Raw genomic sequence first — 25,151 nt, forward strand, 5'->3', positions numbered from 1 at the left:
ATGTTAAATTATGAATAATGGGTTGTTAGTCATCATGGATATATGTGTATGACTAGTCAATTAATCTGTAATAAATATAAGTAACAAATTTGGATGGGGTTTAGCATGTGGAAGTATTGATGTAATGAATCATGATAGGCTTAGGGTGGCAATCAGGTTAGGTCAATTTAGGTTAGACAGGGGTCAGGTTGGACGCAAGTCGGATAAAAAATTCATCAATCTAAATCCAAGCTATTTATTAAATAAGTGGCCCATCCCAAACTACATAACCTATTTATTAAATAGGTTGAGTCAAGTTAAATAGGTTAATTAAATAGATTAAGTACATTCTTAATAGGTTAAATTATTTTAAATGGATTAAATAAGTTAAGCAGGTTGGATTAAATAGGACAGAAGCAAGTTATGTAGATTTTAAATAAGTCAAATAGATTTTAAATGGGTTAAATGGATCAGATCATAATCCAAACCAATTATTAAGTGGGTTAAAATAAGTTAAATGGATCAAAAGTCTAAACCTAAGTCCAACCCATTTAATAAATAGGTCTAGATGGATTGACCTATTTATGACCTAAAGTAGATCATTTGCCAGTTGGGTTGATAGGTTAGGTCATAAATTGCCAACTTTACATAGGATGATATCAATGTTTCAATAGTTAATACATATTTCTTTTGTTGAAAGTATAGAAAATTCATATTAATTTTAAATGGTGGTGCCCATAGCTCATCTATAAAGTGCATATTTGATTCATGCTTCTTTTCTTATTTATTGAACCGTTCATGATTCATTGTTGTTAATTTAATGTTTGAAGAAGGTGGACATTAAATTAACAATGGGGGATTTTATTGGTCATGCATGCTTATTTGTGATTGCATGAATGGATATGTGATGCTTACTTTTAGATTTGATAGTTAAGTTCTCTTTCATCCTATTTACTTTTGGAGAGAAAGAGAGTTAGAGGCCAAAAGTATAATGGTTTTGTTTGGCTAAGCTTTTAGAGTGCTAGAAAGCACCTTTCTAACTCTCAAAAAATACTTTGGGGTGGTATAGTGATGTTCGATAAAAAAATCAAAAAGCTATTTTAACTTTGTCAAAAAGCTGAAAAGGTCTACTTCGAAAAAGCTCTATTTTAAATCTTCCCCCAAAAGTTCTTTCTAGCTAATATCGAAAAGCTATTTTGATTTAAATAAATTTTTTAATGATAAAAATATCTACTAACAAATCTCATAATTATATCATATTATACTATTATATTATAAATATAATAAAATATAAAATAAATTAATATTATAATATATTATAAATATATAATATAATCTATTATAGTATTATTATATTATTAAAATATAATTTGATATAATAATATTGATTAATAATATAATATTATTATATAATAATAATATAATATAATCTATTACATTATAATTTATTATTTTATTAGATTATAATCTATTATATTATATTACATTATATATTAGATCATAATTATTAATATAAATAGTATATATTATATTACATTACATTATATGATAATAATATTATATAATAAAATAATATTTTAAAATATAATAATATTTATATTATAGACATATAATATTATCATATTATAATAATATAATATAATAGAATAATATTTTAGTAATAGCATAATATAATTATATTATAATGATATAATATTATAATCTATAATTACATTAGATTATAACTAATATATTATATTACATTATAAATTATATTATAATTATAATAATATATATTATATTATATTATTATATCATATGGTAATAATATTATATAGCATAATAATATTTTAATAAAAAATATTATATAGTATTATATTACATTATCTCTACTATATAATATTATATAATATCTTTTTTATTATCATTTTATCATATTAAAAATATTTTTTTATTTTAGTTATTAAAATATGTTAAGGTTTTAAAGTACTTTATAAATGTGATTACCAAATGATAAATATTTTTTTATAAAAATTTTACTTTCAAAAGTTCTACTTTTCAAAAGCTCTACTTTGAAAAGCTCAAAAGCTCTAGTGCCAACAGCAATCCCAAATAGGACCTACATATATGTGATATTTTCACTCTTTTTCATTTTTTAGGGTTTTTGCATAGATTTTTGGTTATTTTATAGTGATGTGCATTTCAAGGGATAGTGTTGTCTAACTTCCATAACCTTTAATCTAGTACTTAAGCTATATGGAGAGACCACAATTCAAACTTGAGCCCAATCTACATTGGTCTTATCAAAATTGAATTAGATTGGGTCCAATCGACTTGTATCTACAGAAATTTGATCAAATTGAGCATGGATAAGTCTAAATAGATTAATAGATCATTAATTAAGATGGAAAATGTGGAATGGAGGGCCGATTTGATGGAGAATTGGGTCAAGGTTAGTGAACTAGGTTGAATTGAACGAATTGGGTTAACTAATAATTAGCATAAAATCAATGGAATTAGGGGAAATGTTGCAATTAAGCTAAACATTGATCAATTGAGGTTTGAATCAGGTTGGACAATGGATGTGCCAGGTTCAAAGTGAAGTGCAAGAGGGGAATTAGATTGAAATGATGGAATTTATGAAGAATTGGGGGAAATCTATTAACTGATACAATTATATGCACTTTGGCTCAACTAAATGTGTAATTGATCAATTGAAAGTGGCATAAGATGATTTGAAGCTAAATTGAAGCAAAGTGAGTAGGTTAGTGAAATGGAAATACATCGAAACTTGGTAGTTTAGATTCTTTATCACTTTTATTTTTGGGTCTTAGAAATTTGTGGGTGACACCTAGTGTGTCTACATTAGGCAAAAAACTTTTCTAACTACTTTCCTAGCTATTTCGCAAATGCCTTCTCTAGTGTCCACATGTCATTGCAATCTCTTATGGCCATTGTCACCCAAGCTCATCCCTTATGAGATCTTTACTTGCCAATACATAGTTCCATCATCGTCTCTCCATAGCCGACTATTGTGTGGCATAGTTTAGTCCATTATTGCACTACTATGAAGACATCATGGTTGTAAAGCATCAACACCTTCTTGCCAGCAACAAGGAAAGCACTAAACTAAAAACTACTTTGCTACTGCCTTCAACAAAAATGACTCATCATTGTTATTCGACACACTAATACTGGTTGCATGGTCTTTTAACATTTTAGTATCACAAGTGCCAGTGTAGTTTTTATAAGGATTGTTAGTTTCAATTGTCAATCCTCCATTATTGACCACAAACTTAAAGGCGTTCTATAAGGGGCCTCTATGGCATGCAAAATTCTTGACATCATAGTTCATGATTCATTGCATAAATAGAGGGACCAAATTCCCCATGTTGATTTGGTTAGATCCCTTCAACTGTTGCAACTGCCAGATAGCTTGGCATCTTCTTCTTATGTTATTGTGAACTTGTGAGTAAACTATTGTGTAGAGTTTATGTAATTTTTTTGACTCATTTTGGAGTGCATTTGGTTTGCTACTATAATCAGAATCAAAATGGATCAAAATATGAATCAAAACTACTATTGTTGCAGTTGAGGTTTCTTAGCTTGGGCAGGTCAGTCTCCACTCCTGGATACGTAAGATATTATCTGCTTCAGCCTCTAGCTGCTGTGGCATAGAGTCTCACAATTTTATCCTTCAAAAGGCACCTCACAGGGGAGAAAAGGTCCCATTCCATATAAACTGGAGTTTTTCTTAACTCATAACTAATGTGACTAATGATGCCATCCTTTTCAAACCATAATACAGCAATGTTGTGGTCAAGGGCTTGTGGCTCAGGCGGATTGGTCTCTGCTCTCGCATACATGAAGTATTGTCCACTTCAGCATCTAGTTGTTTTGGCACGGGGTCTCACAATTTTGTCCTTTAAAAGATACCTCACTAGAGGAGAGAAGGTCCAATCCCATATAAGCCAGAGTTCTCCTTGACTCACAACTAATGTGAAACTAATGATGCCTTCCCTCCCACACCACAATATAGCCATCCAGTCAAGAGAGAATCTTGGACAAGATTACGTGAGGTGCATCACAATCTATCAGAGGCACATTGTTTTTTTCTCTAGTGTCAATATTGTGGTCAAGGGCTCATGGCTTGAATGAGTCGGTCTCCGCTCCCGCGTATGTGAGGTATTATTCGCTTCGGCCTTTGGCCGCTATTGTATGACATTTCATGGCTTTGCCCTTCAACAAGCACCTCATAGAAGAGAAAAGGATCCATTCCATATAAGCTAGAATCTTTCTTGACTCTGTTCAGTAGTGCTTCAAAATTAGTGGAACCATAGTTGAATCATGCTCCCTGATTTTTTGGAGTTGATGGGTCCATTAGTTTTGTTGTTTACTTGATCAGCTAGGATTTACGTGGTTAGTCAGCATTATTTTATGATTTCAAATTTTTTAGCAAAGTTGTTGATAAGTGGAGCATGTTTTCTTTGATTTAGCTTATTTTTATTACTTTGTAAGCCTACATATAGGCCTTTGATATTGATAATAAAAAGCATTCATGAGTAGTATTTTTCCTCTGCACATAAAAAAGTCTTCCAGTTTTTTCTTTTTCTCCCCTTTTTCCAACAGTTTATGGTATCATAGCCAGGTTGGGTCTTGAACTAGGTTAGTCAAAAAAAAAAAAAAAAAGAAGAGGGATAGAAACACAAAAAGTGAGAGTAAAACCTAAAATGGCAACCAACAACTCAACTCTTTCTCAGCCCTTGATTCCCATATTCAATGGTGAAAAATATGAGTTTTGGAGTATCAAGATAACAACCCTTTTCAAGTCTCAAGAGCTATGGAACTCGATAGAGTAGGGATTTCTAGAGTAAGATGAGGAATAGAAGTTGAGAGAAAATAAAAAGGAGGACTACAAAGCTCTATTCTTCATCCAACAAGTAGTACATGAGACTATCTTCTTAAGAATTGCAGCAGCAATTGCTTCGAAGGAGACTTAGCAGATACTAAAGGAGTTTCGAGGTTCACAGAAGGTAATTACTGTGAAATTGTAATTCCTCTATCATGATTTTGAAACATTGCTTATGAAAAATAATGAATCTGTGCAAGATTATTTATCTAGAGTATCTGCAATTGTCAAATAAAGTCATATGGTGAAAAAATTTCTGATGAAACTGTGGTTGCAAAAGTTTTGAGAAGTCTCACTCCAAAATTTGAACATATTGTTGCTGCAATTGAGGAATCCAAAAATTTATCTGATTATTCATTTGATGAACTAATGAGTTCTTTGCAAGCGCATGAGGAGAGGCTGAACATATCACAAGAAAAGAATGAGAAAAAAGTATTTTAGGTGCAAAGGGAGCTATCTGAGAAGGACAAGTCAAAAAATTGGATTGGAAGAGGATAAAGAAGAGGTAGATTTCATGGCCAAGGCTATGGCAAAGGCAAAGAAGATCTAGTGAACAAAGGTAGTTCAAAAGTGTTGTTCAATGCTACTATTGTAAGAGATTTAGCCACAAAGAAGTTGATTGCTGGAGTAAGGAAAAAGCTTAGCAAAAAGAAGCAAATTTTGCAGACAAGACTGAAGAAGAAAGTAAGTTGTTCATGGTCTTTTTTCATGATACTAATGTTTCTGATGATGTTTGGTTTCTAGACAGTGGTTGTTCCAATCATATATTGGGCACCAGATTGTTGTTTAAGGAGCTTAATGAATCAAAAAAATTAGAGGTTAGGCTTGGAGATAACAAGTTTAGGTTGAAGGAAAAGGTATAATTGCCATCAAAACTAGCCATGGTAAAGTCAAACTATTATACAATGTGTTGTTTGTTCCTAGTTTGGTTCATAATCCATTAAGTGTGGGGCAATTAATGGCTAGTGGATATTCAATTTTATTTAATGATGGTTCTTATACTATATAAAATAGGAAATCAAGCCAAATCATAGTTTCTGTTCGTATGGCACAAAATAAAATGTTTCCACTTGAAGTCTCAACCATTGAAAATTGTGCCTTAATTGCTAAAAAAAAATAGTAAAGCTAGACTATGGCATTTGCATTATGGGAATTTGAATATTAATGGGCTGAATTTGCTAAGTCAGAAAAATATGGCTTTTAGGTTGCTTTAGCATGAAGGGTGTGTGTTTGAAAAATAAAATAGAAATTATTTCCAATAGAAAAGTCTTGGGGGCTTCCAATTGTCTGGAGTTAGTGCATGCAGATTTATGTGGGCCTATGGATACTGAGTCACTTGGTAGGAGTCAATTTTTTTTACTGTTTACTGATGATTTTAGTCGTATGAGTTGGGTCTATTTTTTGAAATTTAAATTAAAAATTTTTACAAATTTCAAAAAATTCAAGATGTTAGTAGAGAAACAAAGTGGTTGCTATATAAAGGCTCTTCATACGGATAGAGATAGTGAATTTTTTTCTAATAACTTTAATATTTTTTTAAAAAATGAAATTCTCAGAGAACTCACTGCACTATACACACCAGAGCAAGATGATGTAGCTGAATGAAAAAACTGTATAGTTGTTGAAATGGCCAAAAGCTTGCTCAAAGTAAAAGGACTCCAAATTAATTTTGAGCAGAAGCAGTAGTTATTATAGTATACCTATTGAATCTCTCTCCCATCAAGGCAGTCTTAAATCAAACACCTTATGAAGCTTGGAGTGGTAAGAAGCCTCAGGTAAGCCACTTAAAAATTTTTGGTTCTGTGCCCTATGCTTTGTTAAATTTACAAATTCATTGCAAACTTGATAGAAAATCTAAAAAATGCATCTTTGTTGGCTATTGTTCAAAAATTGAAGCAGTGGTAAGGATGAATCAAAAATTCAAAATTCAGCATATGATGAAACTTCTTCAACAAATACATTTGACGATCCCACACCCACTGGTTCAAATGCTTCATCTTCAAACAATAGCAGATCACCTTCTTCAATATCTCCTACAGCTCCTGCAATAATTGAAGAACCAAGGCGGACTTGATAGCCATCCTCTCGATTAAGAGACTTTGAAGTCATACCAGATAATGCTATTAATGCCAAAGGAGAATTTATTCATTACGCATTGTTTGTAGATCATGATCCAATAAGCTTTGAAGAAGCATCAGAATAAGAAGAATGGTGCAATGCAATGGAGGAGATGCTGGCCATTCAAAAAATCAGACTTAGGATTTAGTGGATCTGCCTGAAGGAAAAAATACTATTGGGCTCAAATGGGTATACAGAATAAAATACTATGCCAATGGGAGCTTACAGAAACATAAAGCTTGGCTTGTCATAAAGGGGTATGCTCAATAGTAGGGCATTGACTTCGAAGAAATATTCTCTCTAGTTGCATGCTTTGAAATGGTGAGAATTGTTTTAGCCTTAGCAACTCAACTTAATTGGCCTGTGTATCAATTTGATGTTAAATTTCTTTTTCAAATGGTGATTTTGAAGAGGAGGTTTGTGTTACTCAACCTGAAGGATTTGTTATTAGTAGCAATGAGAACAAAGTCTACAGGTTGAAGAAGGCACTTTATGGGCTAAAGCAAGCTCCTCGGGCATGGTTCTACAAGATTGATTCCTATTTTTGGAAGAATGGGTTTGAAAGGAGTGAGAATGAGCCCACACTTTATTTGAAGAAGCAAGGCATATCTGATTTTCTTATGGTATGTCTTTATATTGATGGTATCATATATATGGAATCATCTGAATCTCTTCTTGCTGAATTCAAATCTTTTATGATGAACACATTTGAGATGTCAGATTTGGGTTTGTTACCCTATTTTCTTGGTCTTGAGATGAAACGAGATATAGATGGAATTTTTATTTTCTAAAGAAAATATGCAATATATCTTTTGAAAAGATTCAATATGGTAAATTGAAAAGTGGCATCCACTCCTATGAATGTGAATGAGAAGCTAAAACTGGAAGATGGTACTGGAATAGCTAATGAAAGATATTTTAGAAGCTTGGTTGGAGGTTTAATTTATTTGTCACATGCTCGACCATATATTGCATTTTCTGTTGGTATTGTGTCCAGATTTATACACAGTCCAATGAAGCATCATCTTAGGGCGGCAAAGAGAACCTTGAGATATGTTGCTGAACTATTGATTTTGGAATTTCGTATGCTAAAGTATCAAATTTCAGATTGTTTGGTTTTACTGACAGTGATCGGACAGGCTATTTGGATGATAGGAAAAGTACTTGAGGTAACATGTTTATTCTTGGTTCAAGAGTTATTTCATGGAGTTCAAAGAAGCAAGAAACAGTGGCCTTGTCATTATCAGAAGTAGAGTATGTAGCAGCAACTTCACTAGCCTGCTAAGCTGTGTGGTTAAGGAGATCACTTGCTGTTCTTCAACAAGAGCAAAAGGTTGCAACAGAAATTTTTTGTGACAACAAAGCTACAATTGTAATGATAAAAAATCCAGCTTTTCATAGTAGAACGAAGCACATTGACATTCATTACCACTTCATTCGAAGCTTGGTAGTAAGAGGAGGAATAACTCTAAAATCTTGTGGAACAAATGAACAGATTGCAGATATCCTCATAAAATCACTTCCTCAGGCTAAGCATGACTACTTCAAGTTGCAGTTGGAGTATGTAATTTTGAATCAAGAGGGAATGTTGAGTAGTGCTTCAAAATTAGTGGAACCATAGTTGAATCATGCTCCCTGATTTGTTAGTTTATTGTTTACTTGGTCAGCTAGCATTTACGTGGTTAGTTAGTATTATTTTACGTTTTCAGATTTCTTAGCAAAGTTGTTGACAAGTGGAGCATGTTTTCTTTGATTTAGCAGGTTTCTATTGCTTTGTAAGCCTATATATAGGCCCTTGATATTGATATTGTTGGGGGATATTTCTTTTTTGGGCTGAAGACAGGGGCAAGTGGCTAGTTATGGGCCGATGAATGTGGTAAGATGGCCCGATCCTAGCTTCTGCCCATAATGATGTAGGAACCAGATCTAGGATTTCAGGGTTAGATCTTGAAACTTTTTCAAGATCAGGCAGCAGAAGACTAAAATAAATCAAAATTTATTTTCTAAAATCAGAGAATCCCTAGATCTAAGATTCTATTACATGATTATTACATATCATTAAATCAAAAATTAAAATATATAGAGCATGAACTACATGTTGATAATATCAACATGTTTCTATACTACATCTAATGTATGTATTAAACAATAGATCAGATCTATTACCTTGCAAGTTAGACGTTCTAACCTTGTTGATCCAGGCTTGAGGATGATGTTGCAAACCGCACATGCGTTCGGTCTCTAGGAGTCGTCCACACGAGCCCACAAATCTCGATCAAAAGTTCTGCTTTAGGAAATCAGCACAGTATGCTAGTACTGCGCTGATCCTTCTTCGATGGTTGATCAGGTGCCTTCTTCTTCTTGATTTGGACTCTTCCAAAGATGAGAGTAGGAAGAGGAGTTTTAGATCTGAGACGCTCTCAGAAAACTCAAAATGGAGGAAGAGAAGAGATGAAACTAACAACCCTAAAGAAGACCCTCTTCTTCTTCTCTTTACTCTCTCCTAGATACCCTGTCTTGTGTCTATTATATCTCCATAACCCAAAGGTCTTTCTCTCTAATTTTTGGATGCCCCAAAGCTCTCTCAAATCTCTGTGTTTTACAAAAATTTCATGAAGAAACTCATTTTATAGAGAGAGATATGATGGAGTCCTTGTCTAGGTCAAATACCTAGTCAAGGCTTATCCAAACATGGTAAGATAAGGGGCGTCCAACTCTTGGATGCCTCCTCCTTATTTTCATGCATGGACCACCAGCAAAGGGTGCACAATGTGTGCCCTAAAAGCCACAAAAATTTCAAAAAAAATCTGGATAAATTTGGTGCAAAAAGGAAAGAGTTTTGGATTTCTAAAACTCTATCTCGTAGAATTTGAAATCCAAACTTATTCCTACTTTGATTTGATCCACAACCATTTTCATGTATGAAAGAAGAGAGGAAACTTTTTGGATGTAGGAAAGACCTGGGAGAGGGCTTTTGTCACACAAAATAAGAGGAGATTGGCATGGAATAAGAGAGAGGGCGTGGGGGGGGGCTTATGTGGCACAAGGTGGAATCCTAGTCTTACTAGGATTCTATCTTATGATTTATTTTAATTTGATTTCTCAAACCAAATCAAACCAAAATTAGATCAATCCAATTAAAATAGATCTTAACCTAATTAAGAATCTAATTTAATCAGATTAAATTAGATTTAAATCTGATTTAATTTTTAATCAAATTAAAATTAGGTTGACCCAAGTCCTAATTAAATTAGGACTAATTTTTTCCTTGCACTTGGCTTATCCAATAAACAAATTGGACTTGATCCAATCAAGCCCAAATCAAATCTAATTAAATCATATTCAATTAGACTTAATCTCAACCCATTGGCTTAATCAAATTAAGCCAATTAGCAATAGAATTGCTAATCGATCCTCTGCAACACTTGCACTAGGTTAAATGTCAATAGTATTGATCATTTAACCCTAAAATAATTCTTAATCATTGATCAACCATCCGATCGGATCATGAACTCTAATGTGTGTGACCTCATAGGTCTGAACCTAACTGGTAGTACAGGAATAAATTTCTGTACCAATCGAAGTAACCATCTATAATGATACCCGACGACCGGATAGGTCGAATGTGTAGAACAACATCCTTAGAACCCATGCGGATATAGTTTCTATATAATTCATCCCTTTGACAAAAATAATCATAGAACACCTCAGAGTTCAACTGTCAACTCTGATCAGGTGGTCCACATTGTATTTCAAAATATCAAATCCATCTGATGGATTATCCTGGCCAAGATTTTGCTAAATTAAATACAGTGACTCATTCTTCTCCAACTCTTGGAGTGGTCAATCCCATCTCGATCACACTCTGACTTCGCAAGTACTTGACTATGCCCCAAAGCCTTCCATCACTGAATTAAAATTCAGTTAGTCCAGTATCAAAGCACAATGAGTTGCTTGCAAGTCACTGAGGTGATTTCAGGTCTAAGGGACACTTATACCTATATCCATCAGAGACATTCTCGACAGCAGAATGCTCTGGAGTTGGTCACGTTCAATGACGATGTACCCTTACATCTCACTTGTATGCCATACCAATGTCTCCACACTCTTTGGTTACGAGGACAACCAACCTATATGGCCTACAGCGACCTATGCTGATAGAAGCTGTCATCCTTATTAACAGCCTATCATTTGGTCGTGAACAGTTTTAAGGACTAATCGATAAATCTCTCTTTATCGAACTTAAATAGTCCGAAGGACTTCATCATAACAACGGAGTTCATTAGAAGATGAATGCTTATAATGAAAATGCCAAATATATTTTATTTATTAACAAATCAATTATCATACAAGATTGTTCAACCATCAACAGGCTGACGATTAGTTTTGGGATATATTTTCAACAACTCTCATTTGTCCTAAAGCCACTCGGCATAGTATCTAATACCATCTTCGACTTGTGGTTGTCGAACTCCTTTATGTCAGGGCTTTAGTGAAGGGGTCGCTAGGTTCTCCTTTCCATCGATCTTCTGAAGGTCGACGTCACCTTGATCCACGATCTCTCGGATCAGGTGGAAGCAACGCAAAATGTGCTTCATCCGCTGGTATGCTTTGGGTTCCTTCGTCTGAGATATGGCACCAGTGCTGTCGCAGTAGGGCAGGACCGGACCATCGAGGAGAATGCTACTCCGAGCTCGATGATGAATTTTCTCAGCCACACAACTTTCTTCATGGCATCCGATGCTATGTACTCTGCTTCACAAACAGAGTCTGCCATAGTATGCTGTTTGAAACTCTTCCAGCAGATAGCTCCACCATTCAGAGTAAAGATATAACCCGACATGCTTCTGCTATCATCATGGTCAGATTAAAAGTTGGAGTCTGTGAACCCCACAAGTTTCAGATCTGACTCGCCATAAACCAACCATTGGTCCTTAGTATTTCTCAAATACTTAAGGATAGCTTTAACCACTTTTCTGTGATTTTCTCAGGGATCAGATTGGTATCTACTCACTACTCCAAGTGAGTATGCCACATCTGATCTTGTACATGTCATGGCGTACATGATAGATCCCACGGTCGAAGCATATGGGACTCTACTCATATGCTCTTCTATTCAGGAGTTGTTGGACAATCTTTCTTAGAGAGAGAAATTTCATGGCCTATCGGTAGATAGCCCTTCTTGAAATTCTCCATACTGAATTTCTTCAGTACAGTGTCTATGTACGTGGACTGAGATAATCCAAGCATCTTTTTAGATCTATCCCTATAGATCTTCATCCCTAGGATGTAGGATGCTTCATCTAAATCCTTTATGGAGAACTGCGATTACAACCAAACTTTTATTCCTGTAGTGCAGGGATGTCATTCCCGATTAAGAGAATGTCATCCACGTACAAAATAAAAATACCACAACTAGATATTTGCTCATTTATAGATGCAGGGCTCTTCTCCATTCTTAATGAAGCCATACTTTTGATCACCTTATCGAAATGCATATTCCAACTCTGAGAAGCTTGCTTCAATCCATAAATGGATCTCTGAAGCTTGCACACCTTAGACTCATCTGTGGATGTAAACCTCTCAGGTTGTATCATTTACACCTCTTCGGTCAGCTCTCAATTCAAGAAAGCTGTCTTTACATCCATTTGCCAAATCTCATATCTAGATGGATAGCTATTGCAAGCATTATCCGAATGGATTTGAGCATTCCACAGAAAAAAATATCTCGTCATAGTCAATACTATAACGTTGATGATACCCTTGGCAACCAGACGGACTTTATAGGTCTCCACCTTTTCGTCTGTGTCTTTTTTCTTTTGAACATCTATTTACACCCAATGGGTTTAACCCCTTCAGGTGGGTCAACCAATGTCCATACATCATTGATCTTCATGGACTCCATTTGGATTTCATGGCTTCAAGCTATTTTCAAAATTAGATATCTGCATTGCATTCATATAGGTGATCGGATCCTCATCTTCTCATCGAGTTCGATGGGATCACCATTTCGGACCAAAAAATCATAGTATCTGTCGACTGAATCGGTACTCTATCGGATCGCCTTAATGTGCAGGTACATTGGGTTTCGGATCTGATCTAATCAAATCCGACTCAGTTCAGCTATTGATGTCGGTCCTTCTACCTGTTGAACTTCATCAAGTTCCTTCACCAAGGAACTCTTTTTCTAAAAAGATTGCCTTAGGGCTGATGAACATCTTTTGTTCATCAGCATGGTAGAAAAAATATCCTTTGATCTCTTTGGAGTACCCGATGAATATGCATTTGTCAGACCTAGGTCCAAGTTTATATGTGACTAATCGTTTGATATAGGCCGGGCACCCCTAGACCCTAAGGTGTGAAAGTGCTGGCTTACGTCCTGTCCATATCTCATATGAGTCTTAATTACAGACTTACTTGGAACTCTATTTAACAGATAACAGGCCGATTGAGTGCATATCCCCAGAAGGATATCGACAAGCTGGCAAAACCTATCATAGATCAGACCATGTCTAACAGAGTCCGATTTCTCCTTTCAGACACACCATTATGCTGTGGTATTTCTGGAGGAGTCCATTAGAAGAGAATCTCATTCTCTCCTAGATATGTGAGAAACTCACTAGAAAGATATTTCCTCCTCGGTCAATCAAAAATTTTAATGCACTTTCCAGTTTATTTTTCTACTTCACTTCGAAATTGTTTGAATATTTCAAATGAATCGACTTATGTTTCATCAGATAGACATATCCATATCTGGATAAATCATTCGTGAGAGTTATGAAGTAGAAATATCTACCTCTAGCACTTGTGCTCATGGCCTGTATACATCAGTATGTACTAGGCCCAAGAGCTCAGTAGCTCTCTCACCTTTTTCAGTAAAAGATGACTTGGTCATTTTACCAAGAAGATAGGACTCATAGGTTGGAATGATTCATAATCACTGATTCGAGGATTCCTTTGAGTCAACCTGTTTATTCTGTTTTTGTTTATATGACCTAGCCTATAGTGCATAAGTAGATATCTGACACACACTATCTAATTTAGGATGCTTGCCAGTAGAATAGACTCTTATCGGGCTTGATCTTTCTGGTCTGGCCCTGCACTGATGTCCCAGCCGAACTTGCACCTTTTTCACTTTCTTCTTCTTGTTCTTCTTCTCTTTTTTAAAGGATCGAGAACCAGAAGACGAACCTCCCACTAAGTTCACCAACTCCTTGTGGAGTTGGTGATCCTTCTCAAAGTTCTGAAGCAACCCCAGTAATCCATGGTAGTTCACTTCAGGCTTTGTCATTCTATAATGAGTGAGGAATGAGAGATAAGACTTGGACAGTGAGTTTAGTATTGCATCTTTCCCAAGCTGCTCATGCAAGGGAAAGCCGAGCTTGCTCAATCGTTCATCATCTCGATCATGTATAATATATGATCAGTGACAGAGGCACCATCCATATTTTGGCGTTGAAGATGGCACTAGTCTTATGCCTCTCCACGTCATTGGGTGTGCCAAAGGCATCCTCCAACATTGAAGCATATCCTTTGGTGGAGCCATCTCGAATCTGCGACTGAACTCATCGCTCATGGTAGCCAGCATGATACAGCGCACCATGGTCCATCACTGAGCCACTTCTGGTAAGTATCTTTGACTGTTCCACGTGCATTGGCAGCTGCTTTCAGGTGCAGGATCCATTATCAATATATGATCCGTTCATGTCCAGGACTATCTTCAACTTTCGGTACCAGCTACCGAAGTTGGATCCACCAATTTATCATGTCCAACAATGATCGGAGCGATAGGGAAGTGGCCATATCTGCACAAAAGAAACCATAACCTAATTAGTAATTGATTCATTAAACCTAAAGATTTAGACTTTAATAAAAAATTTCTCCCATATTTTATTCGAATTGTAGCCTCTACCTCCAATTCGAAGAATTATCCTAATTCTTTAGTGGGTACTAGAATCCACTTAGACTGCACACAAGCCCAACTTTGGTCGGCCAACCCATGTACATCTAAGGTAGGTTCATAACCAATTATTTCTCTAAACAATTTATAGTAATTTTAATTTTACCCCAGAAACTTGATTAGTAGGCTTTGGCCTCCACTGTAAGGATCCGGTTAGGTCCAACCATTAACATGACCATACTTGGTGCATCTAACCAACGAATGATTAAGTCCAACTTTGGTTGGCTCACCTAACCACCATTAGAAAGATACTTTCAAGTCATCATATGATGAGTGATAATTCCATTAGTCAACAAGCACCGGCCTTTGGATCTACAATGATTATTGAGTTAATGACTCATTATCAAACACCTTAATGGGAGGATATGACTCAATTATCTCCATAACTTTATCATTTTAAGGACTAATAATTTTAGAGATTTAAATAATTTAGAAGATGAGGTCAAATGAACCAGCTTATCATGATCTCCCACTGGCTTCACCAAGTCAGCTTAAGGGAGACCATTAAAAGGCTGGTCTGGAGCACCTAAATCAGTCACACTAATTTACCTAGCTAATATGGGTCAGCTCGAATAGTCAATGATCCGATCAAAATATAATTTCACCAAGAGGCCAGGTAAATTGATCAGTGGGAGGGTGGCCAAAGCTTGCCTTAGACACCATCAAAAATGGCCAGATAAGGGGCTCTCAATTAAAAACCACTGGTCTGGTTTACCTTAGACACCAACTGATTTAATTAGTTTCGATTAGATCAACCTAACAGTTCATGCTAGACCGCTTAGCCAAGAATCAAGTCCATTTGGTTCTCATTAAAGACATGGATTAACCAACTACAACTATTGTAATTGATCTAGAGAATCCTTGACCTAATCTAAGACAACAATTGATTTGATTTAGTCAATTCTCTAATTAAGTCCATCTTTAATCTAACCATAGGTCTAACCCAATTAATGGACCTAATTCCACTAACCCATTAATCCAATTGTTATGATTTGTGTCTTAGGTTCTTCAATTCACAATCCTAGAACCTAATCAAACAACTTTTTAATTTTAATTAAGTTTTGGGCTGAGGATTGGATTCGACTTTTCGAAAATAATTTTATATTTATAAAATAATTTTACAATATGGTTCTACCAACCGTATTGCATGTTTGATTCATAATCAAGATGCAAATAAAATAAACATGAAACTACTTTAGATCTAATCTAAACAGGTTCATGTAATTGAAACAATTTCAACTTTAAACAATTTTTTTACACAAAAATTATTAACAAAGAGATTTTATTTCAATTTAAACACCTTTTAAATCTAATAAATTATAAATTTAATCTAGATCATATCTAACAAATTTATGATTAAAGATAGATCTACACGAACTAGGACAATCTTTGCACTGTAAGGGATAAACCTTACAGCAGGACAACCTTGCAGTTCGTGATTGATCTAAAATTTTAATTTTAAAATTAATTATCAGATTATAAATTAGATCTAATCTAAAAAATAATCTAATATGTATAAATAATCATGTAATAAACAACCTAGCTCTGATACCAATTGTAGGAACCAGATCTAGGGTTTCAGGGTTAGATCTTAAAATTTTTTCAAGATCAGGCACGGAAGACTAAAATAAATCAAAATTTATTTTTTAAAATTAGAAATTTTAGATCTAAGATTTATTATATGATTATTACATAGTATTAAATCAAAAATTAAAATATATAGAGCATGAACTAATGTTGATCATATCAACATGTTTCTATACTACATCTAATGTATGTATTAAACAATAGATCAGATCTATTACCTTGAAAGTTAGATATTCTAACCTTGTGATCCAGGCTTGAGGATGATGTTGCAAACCACACACGTTCGGTCTCTAGGAGTCGTCCACACGAGCCCACGAATCTCGATCAAAGTTCTGCTTCAAAAATCAGCACAGTATGCTAGTACTGCGCTGATCCTTCTTCGATGGTTGATCAGGTACCTCTTCTTCTTGATTTAGGCTCTTCCAAAGATGAAAAGTAGGAGGAGGAGTATTAGATCTGAGACACTCTCAGAAAACTCAAGATGAGGAAGGAAAGAGATGAAACTAACAACCCTAGAAGAAGATCTTCTTCTTCTTCTTCTCTTTACTCTCTCCTAGACACCCTGTCTTGTGTTTATTATATCTCCATGACCCAAAGGTCTTTCTCTCTGATTTTTGGATATCCCAAAGGTCTCTGAAATATCTATGTTTTACAAAAATTTCATAAAAAAACTCATTTTATTGAGAGAGATATGACAGAGTCCTTGTCTAGGTCAAATACCTAGTCAAGGCTTATCCAAACATGGCAAGATAAGGGGCGCCCAACACTTGGGCACCTCCTCCTTATTTTCATGCATGGACCACCAGCAAAGGGTGCACAATGTGTGTCCTAAAAGTCATAAAAATCTCAAAAAAAATTGAATAAATTTGGTGTAAAAAGGAAAGAGTTTTGGATTTCTAAAACTCTATCTCGTAGAATTTGAAATCCAAACTTATTCTACTTTGATTCGATCCACAACCACTTTCCATGTATGAAAGAAGAGAGAAAACCTTTTGGATATAGAAAATACCTGGGAGAGGGTTTTGTCACACAAAATAAGAGGAGATTGACATGGAATAAGAGAGAGGGCGTAGGGGGGCTTATGTGGTGCAAGGTGGAATCCTAGTCTTACTAGTATTCTATCTTATGACTTATTTTAATTTGATTTCTCAAATCAAATCAAACCAAAATTAGATCAACCTAATTAAAATAGATCTTAACCCAATTAAAAATTTAATTTAATCAGATTAAATTAGATTTAAATCTGATTTAATTTTCTAATCAAATTAAAATTAGGTTGACCCAAGTCCTAATTGAACTAGGACTAGTTTTTTTCTTGCACTTGGCTTATCCAATAAACCAATTGGACTTGATCCAATCAAGCCCAAACCAAATTTAATTAAATCATATTTAATTAGACTTAATCTCAGTCATTGACTTAATCAAATTAAGCCAATTAGCAATCAATTGCTAATTGATCCTCCTGCAACACTTGCACTAGGTTAAATATCAATCGTATTGATCATTTAATCCTAGAATGATTCTTAATCGTTGATCAACTATCCGATCGGATCATGAACTCTAATGTGTGTGACCTCATAGGTCCGAACCTAAGCCGGTAGCACAGGAATAAATTTCTGTACCAATCGAAACGACCATCTGTAATGGTACCCGATGACCGGATAGGTCGAATATGTAGAACAACATCTTTAGAACCATACGGATATAGTTTTCATATAATTCATCTTCTTGACCAAAATGATCATAGGACACCTCAGAGTTCAATTGTCAAACTCTGATCAGGTTGTCCATATTGTATTTCAAAATATCAAATCCATCTGATGGATTATCCCAGCCAAGATTTTGTTAAATTGAAATACTGTGACTCATTCTTCTCTAACTCTTGGAATGGTCAATCCCATCTCGATCACACTCTGACTTCACAAGTACTTGACTATGCCTAAAAGCCTTCTGTCACTGAATTAGAAATTCAGTTAGTCCAGTATCAAAGCACAATGAGTTACTTGTAAGTCACTGAGGTGATCTCAGGTCTAAGGGACACTTATACCTATATCCCATCAGAGACATTCTCGATAGTAGAATGCTCTGGAGTTGGTCACGTTCAATGATGATGTACCATTACATCTCACCTGTATGCCATACCAGTATCTCCATACTCCTTGATTAAGAGGACAACCAACCCATGTGGCCTACGACGATCTATGTTCGATAGAAGCTGTCATCCTTATTAACAACCTATGATTTGATCGTGAATAGTTTTAAGGACTAATCGATAAATCTCTCTTTATCGAACTTAAATAGTCCTAAGGACTTTATCATAAAACGGAATTCATTAGAAGATGAATGCTTATGATAAAATACTAAATATATTTTATTTATTAACAAATCAGTTACCATACAAGATTGCTCAACTGTTAACAGACTGATGATTGATTTTTGGGACACATTTTTCAACAAATGATTCTTGAACTTAAACCGTCATCCTAAGCAGAATTCAAGGATCGGCATCTATTAGCTTCGTCATCATATTTCCTTCTGTCTCTGTAATGACTGGCTTTCAAAATAGATGATCGTAGATAGTGAGGTATTTAGACATAACGAGTTTTGACTTCGATCATAAGCATGCACCGATCCTCATCTTGCTTGGTGAGATAAAATTTGGCCATTTCCTTCTCTTGACATTCGTTTCCATCAAATTATGCCAAACTCTCAACTGAAGAGGTAGGACCGATCTCACCTACACTTTGATTCAAAATTCAATATCGTCCATAATTTTTAGTTGATTCCAAAATGAAAAAGAAAGGTGCAATAACCACCTCATCGATCTCGATTGAAAGTCTCACCACACCGCTTCTAAATCACCCCATGATCTCTCTCGACAATTACACAACTCTAATCTACAAAAGAATCTATAGGGGACCTCTTAAGGTATGAACCATAATCCTATCAACACTCCTTCTCATTTATTTTTTTGTGATCTGACTTGAACATCGGAGGATCTCCATCAGAGCCAACTTCGATCAAGACTTGAGTGTAGATTTTCTAACTGAGAGGATGCACCACCACTCCAGTTTCTTCCGACTGCGATCCAAATTTCAGCGACAACAGATTGGCACTAGAGAAAGGATCCTGATCCAATCTATGAAGGAGCACCAAACAACGATTGTGGCACCACGACGAGCATCCACTCGGAGATCCAGTACTGCTGCCACCTCCCAGCTCGTGGAGAATGCAGCGGTCCAGCAAGTTCTGGCACAACTACAGCTAGAGGTCCAACAACCACCTCCCCCACCAGCGGCGACTGTCAGTGCAAAGTAGTTTCAATTACTATTCCAGCAAGTCCAAACCTTGACCACTATCATCCAGATGATGCAACAGTTGTACACAGCATCGCTAGCGATGGCACCAGCAGTGGTGACTACAGTCGCACCTCCATCGGTCAGTGCAGTATCGATGGTGAATCCATCTTCAATAATTCCTCCACAGTAGCTTGTAGCAGCACCATAGGTGTGACCTCCACTCCCCCTATGAAGCATTGAGCAGGGAAGGCCAACTCACTACAGCCGACTCCAAAGTCCCAAACCAAGAAGATGACGATCGTCGAGTCCTCATTCTAGGTAGGACTTAGCACCTAGTCGACAGTCCCCCCATAATGTTTTGAAAATAATACTACTACTGACATCGACCATAAATTTTGGATGATGTATGAGTAGATTGAGGCAATCCATCACCAAGCACCAACTCTTGACGATAGGTACAACACTAACCCATCGTTCAGTGACTGAATAATGCAAGAGTCGCTCCCCCTAAACTTCAAGATGCCATAATTTGAGAGTTATCATGGGATCATTGATCCTATAGATCATTTGGAGAGTTTCAAGTCCCTGATGCTCATCTATGGAGCGATCGATGCCGTCTTTTGTCATACCTTTCCATCTACTTTGAAGGGTATAGCCAGGCATTGGTATATCAATTTGAAGCTCCAGATGATCCATTCCTTTGATCAGATGAGCTGACTATTCATTGGCCACTTTGTGAGTAGCCGAAGGCGGCAAAAATGATCAGACTCCCTGATGAATGTGAAGCAGAGAGAAGGGGAGTCTATTAGATCTTATCTCGATCATTTTAATATGGCCATATTGAAAGTACGTAATCTAGATCAGTCGGTTGCGATGGCTGCCTTGAAGGGTAGACTATTGAAGAATGGTCTTCGTTATTCTCTGAAGAAGATCCATCCTTGAGACTTTATCGATATGCTGGCCCGAGTAGAGAAATACGCTAGGGCGGATGAGGCATTTGAAGGTGAGCCCCCGGTGATTCCTATTGAGGGCAAGAAGGAAGAAAAGTTGGAGTCTTTGCCAAGGAGCCAGCAACACCCTCGTTCTCCTCCTAGATGCTGAAGATCCCAAGCTCCCCCACAAGGCTCTCGACAGAGGAATAGCTCTCAACAGGATCAATGCATGCCTCCACCTGGGAGGTTCACTAATTACACCACTCTAAATGCCGTCTGACCCTAGGTACTTATGGAGATCAGGGATCGGATTCCAAGGGCTCCAAGGTTGAAGTCTAGTCCCAGTCGATGGGATCCAAATAAATATTGTCTTTATCATCGTGACCATGGCCACAACACGAAGACTGCATCTAATTTTGAGATAAAATTGAAAAGCTTATCCAATGTGGTCTCTTAGATCGATTCATCCGACATCGACAAAATTAGTGGGAGGAGCAACGAAGATTATCAGCCCTGCCAGAACTGTAGCAGAGGGAGCCTTCTGGAGAGCAGCCTCTGACAGGGGTGATAATGCAATAATTGGAGGATTCCGTGAAAGGATAGAGGAAGCAGCCGAACCATCCAAGAAGTCAAAGATCGAAGAGTCCCTTACTTTCACTGAGAAAGATACCCGAGGGAATCAATTTTCACATAACAATACGATGGTTGTAACTCTAAATATTGTAAATTATGATGTACGTCGCATCTTAATTGATAATAAAGTTCAGTCGATATTTTGTTTTTGATGCTTTCTCTCAAATGGGCATATCACCGAAACAATTGGGGCAGATGGACACCCCACTTGTGGGTTTACTGGGGATGCTATGCTGGTCGAAGAGGTAATAACTCTACCATAATAGCTGGATGATCCCCTCAATGATCTAAAATCCAAGTGAATTTCCTAGTGGTCCTAGCACCTTCAGCCTATAATGCAATCCTTGGATGTCTAGGACTCAATGCACTCCAAGCCGTGGTATCCACCTATCATTTGAAGATGATGTTCCCTATAAACTCTAGAGTCGGCAAGGTGTGTGGGGATTAGGCCTTGATGCGACAATGTTACAACATTGCACTTCACGGATTGAGGCCATCCGAGGCCTACCCAATTGATGGGTTGGACACTCGAGATGATTTATCCGAAGAAAGAAGAAACTGATGAAGATCTAGAGACGATCCCACTTAGAGATGGCAACCTGGAGCATACCATCCAAATTAGGTCGAATCTCAACCAGATATCTCAAAAGAGACTTATCTCATTTTTGTAGGCCCATGCTGACGTGTTCGCTTGGGCAGTGGCCAACATGCCCGATATTGACCAGAGGTGATGATGCATCGGCTTAGCATCAACCCGAACCACAAGCCTGTTAAGTAGAAGAAAAGAAGCTTCATACTTGAACAGCAAAAGGTGATAGATGAAGAAGTGGATAAGCTGTTGGATGCAGTCTTCGTTCGAAAGTCAACTACCCCAGTTGGTACCCCGATTGGATCGTGAATATGGTCCTTATAATAAAGGCAAATGGCAAGTGGAGGGTCTGCATCGACTTCACAAACTTTAATAAAGTATGCTTGAAAGATAGCTATCCCTTGCCTTCCATTGACCAGTTGGTGGATGCAACTTTGGGCCATGAGCTCTTCACTTTCATGGATGCCTTTTCTGAATATAATCAGATCCGAATGGCTCCTGAAGATGAGGAGAAAATGGCCTTTATTACTGATCGAGGTCACTTTTGTTATAGAGTGATGCCTTTTGATTTAAAAAATATAGGTGCAACTTATTAGCACCTAGTCAACAAGATTTTTTAAGATCAAATTGGCTAAAATATGAAGATTTATGTGGATGACATGCTTGTCAAAAGCAAGACCTCTCGAACCCATATTAAAACCTTGAAGAGACCTTTGCAACATTGAGAAGGTACAAAATGAAGTTAAATCCTACTAAGTGTGCCTTTAGAGTGACTTCGGACAAATTCTTGAGCTTCATGATGTCTTGTTGGGGGATAGAAGCCAATCTAGAGAAGATTTGGGCTATAATAGAAATGAGCCCACCAAGAAGTATAAAAGAAGTTTAGTGCCTCACCGATCAAATGGCAGTCTTAAATAGATTTGTCTAGAGATCAGCCGAACATTGCCTTCCATTTTTTCAAACTTTGAAGCAGCCAAAGAGTTTTCAATGGACCGATGAGCGCCAGCAAGCCTTTGGAGAGTTGAAGCAATATTTAAGCTCAACGCCACTCCTTAGGAAGCTGAACATAGGCGAACAGCGTTATTTGTGCCTGACAGTATCTCCAGTGGCAATAAGTGCGGTACTGGTCTATGAATAGGATAAAGTTCAGAAGCCAATCTACTAGACTAGCTGAGTCTTACATGATATGGAAACCACGTACACAAAATTAAAGAAGTTGATCTTTGCACTTATTGTTACAGCCAGAAGACTTCGGTCGTATTTTCTTACACACCCAATTGTGGTGTTGATGGACCAGCCACTCAAAGCCATTTTGTATCATCTCGACACCTCTGGCCAACTAATAAAATAGGACATTGAACTTGCAGAATTTGAAATTCAATACTGACCTCGGCCATCCATCAAAACACAGATCCTGACGGACTTTATTGTGGAATGTATAGTCTCAAATGACTTGAAGATGCCCGAAACTATTCAGAAAGATGTAGTAGAAGAACCAGAGTCATCTGAACTAGAAAACTCCTAGGTAATATATGTAGATGGCTTATCCAATGCCACTAGATCAGGGGTCGGGTTACTGCTGCTCTGACTTAAAAAGTTCACTGCTGAATATGCTCTGAGGTTTAGCTTTCCAGCTACCAATAATCAAATAGAATATGAAGCACTTCTGGCAGGGCTAAGAATCGCCAAAGAACTTGGGGTATCAAAACTAAAGATCTGCATTGATTCCCCATTGGTGGCAGGACAAGTAAGAGGAGACTTCAAAATTTGGGAAGAAAACATGAAAAAATACCTACAGAAAGTGAAGGATCTGATATCGAAAGTCCTTGACTTTGACATCCAATAAGTACCTTAGGCTAAAAATTCAAAAGCTGATATGCTATCAAAATTGACAACCCTAGCACCAGGAGATCTTCTGTGGCAGTCATTTTTTGAAATCCTGAAAAGATCAAGCATAGAAGATTCGACCCAAGCTCTGCAAGTCGATGACGAACCCTATTGGATGGATCCTTTTATTTGCTTCTTAAGGGATGGAGTACTGCCTATAGATTCAAAAGAAGCTAAGAAGATTAGGTTTCAGGCTGCCTGCTGCATCTTCTACAATGGGAGACTCTACAAGTGGTCCTTCTTTCTATCGCTCTTAAGATATCTTCATCCATCCAAAGTTGAATATGCTCTTTGGGAGGTGCATGAAGGAATGTGCGGCAATCACCTAACTGGCAAGTCTCTAGCATACAAACTACTTCAGCAAGGGTATTACTATCCCAAGATGCAAGATGAAGCGGCTGACTTTGTTAAATGGTGTGATCAATGCTAGCAGAATGCCAATATTCAGCATTTGCCATCTGTACCACTCACTCTAATTGCTGCCCCTTGATCGTTTGCTCAGTGGGGAATGGACATCCTAGGTCTTTCTCCACCAGCATCAGGCTAAAAAAAATTTTTGTTACTGGCCATCGACTACTTTACCAAATGGGTGGATGCTGAGCCCCTCACCAAGATTATCGAAGCCAAAGTGATCGATTTTATTTGGAAGGCTATTATTTGCAAGTTTGATCTTCCTTGGGTGATTGTTATAGACAATGGTCGCAATTCATAGGTTTGAGGCTCACTGAATTCTGCCAAGACCGTAGCATCTCCCAACATTTCATTGTGGTGAGCCATCCTCAATCCAATGGAGAATCTGAAATTACCAACCAAACCATTTTGCAGGGGCTGAAAGTTAGGATAGATCGAGCCAATGGGGCTTAGGTCAATGAGCTGTACAATATCCTATGGGCCTACCGAACCACTCAAAGAACTCTGACGGGAGAGACTCCTTTTAATCTCTCCTTTGGAACTGAAGTTGTCATCCCTGTAGAACTCGAATCCTTCATATCGGGTTAAAAATTATGATAACAAAGGTAATAAAGAACGACTTCGAGAAAATTTGGATCTGCTTGAGGCAGCTCATGAGAAGGTAAGAGTGAGGATGGCGGCATATCGACAAAAGGTGGTGCGGTACTATAATTCCCATATTCAGGATAAAGAGTTCAAAGTCGGAGACTTGATCCTGTGGTGAGCCGAAGCCTCTCAGCCCACGGAGTGTGGAAAGCTGAGTCTCAACTGGGAAGATGCCTATCAGGTGAATGAAGTTATATGGCCAGGGATCTATTGTCTTAAGCAG

This window comes from Elaeis guineensis, chromosome 12, assembly GCF_000442705.2.
Source record: "Elaeis guineensis isolate ETL-2024a chromosome 12, EG11, whole genome shotgun sequence".
Lineage (NCBI taxonomy): Eukaryota > Viridiplantae > Streptophyta > Magnoliopsida > Arecales > Arecaceae > Elaeis > Elaeis guineensis.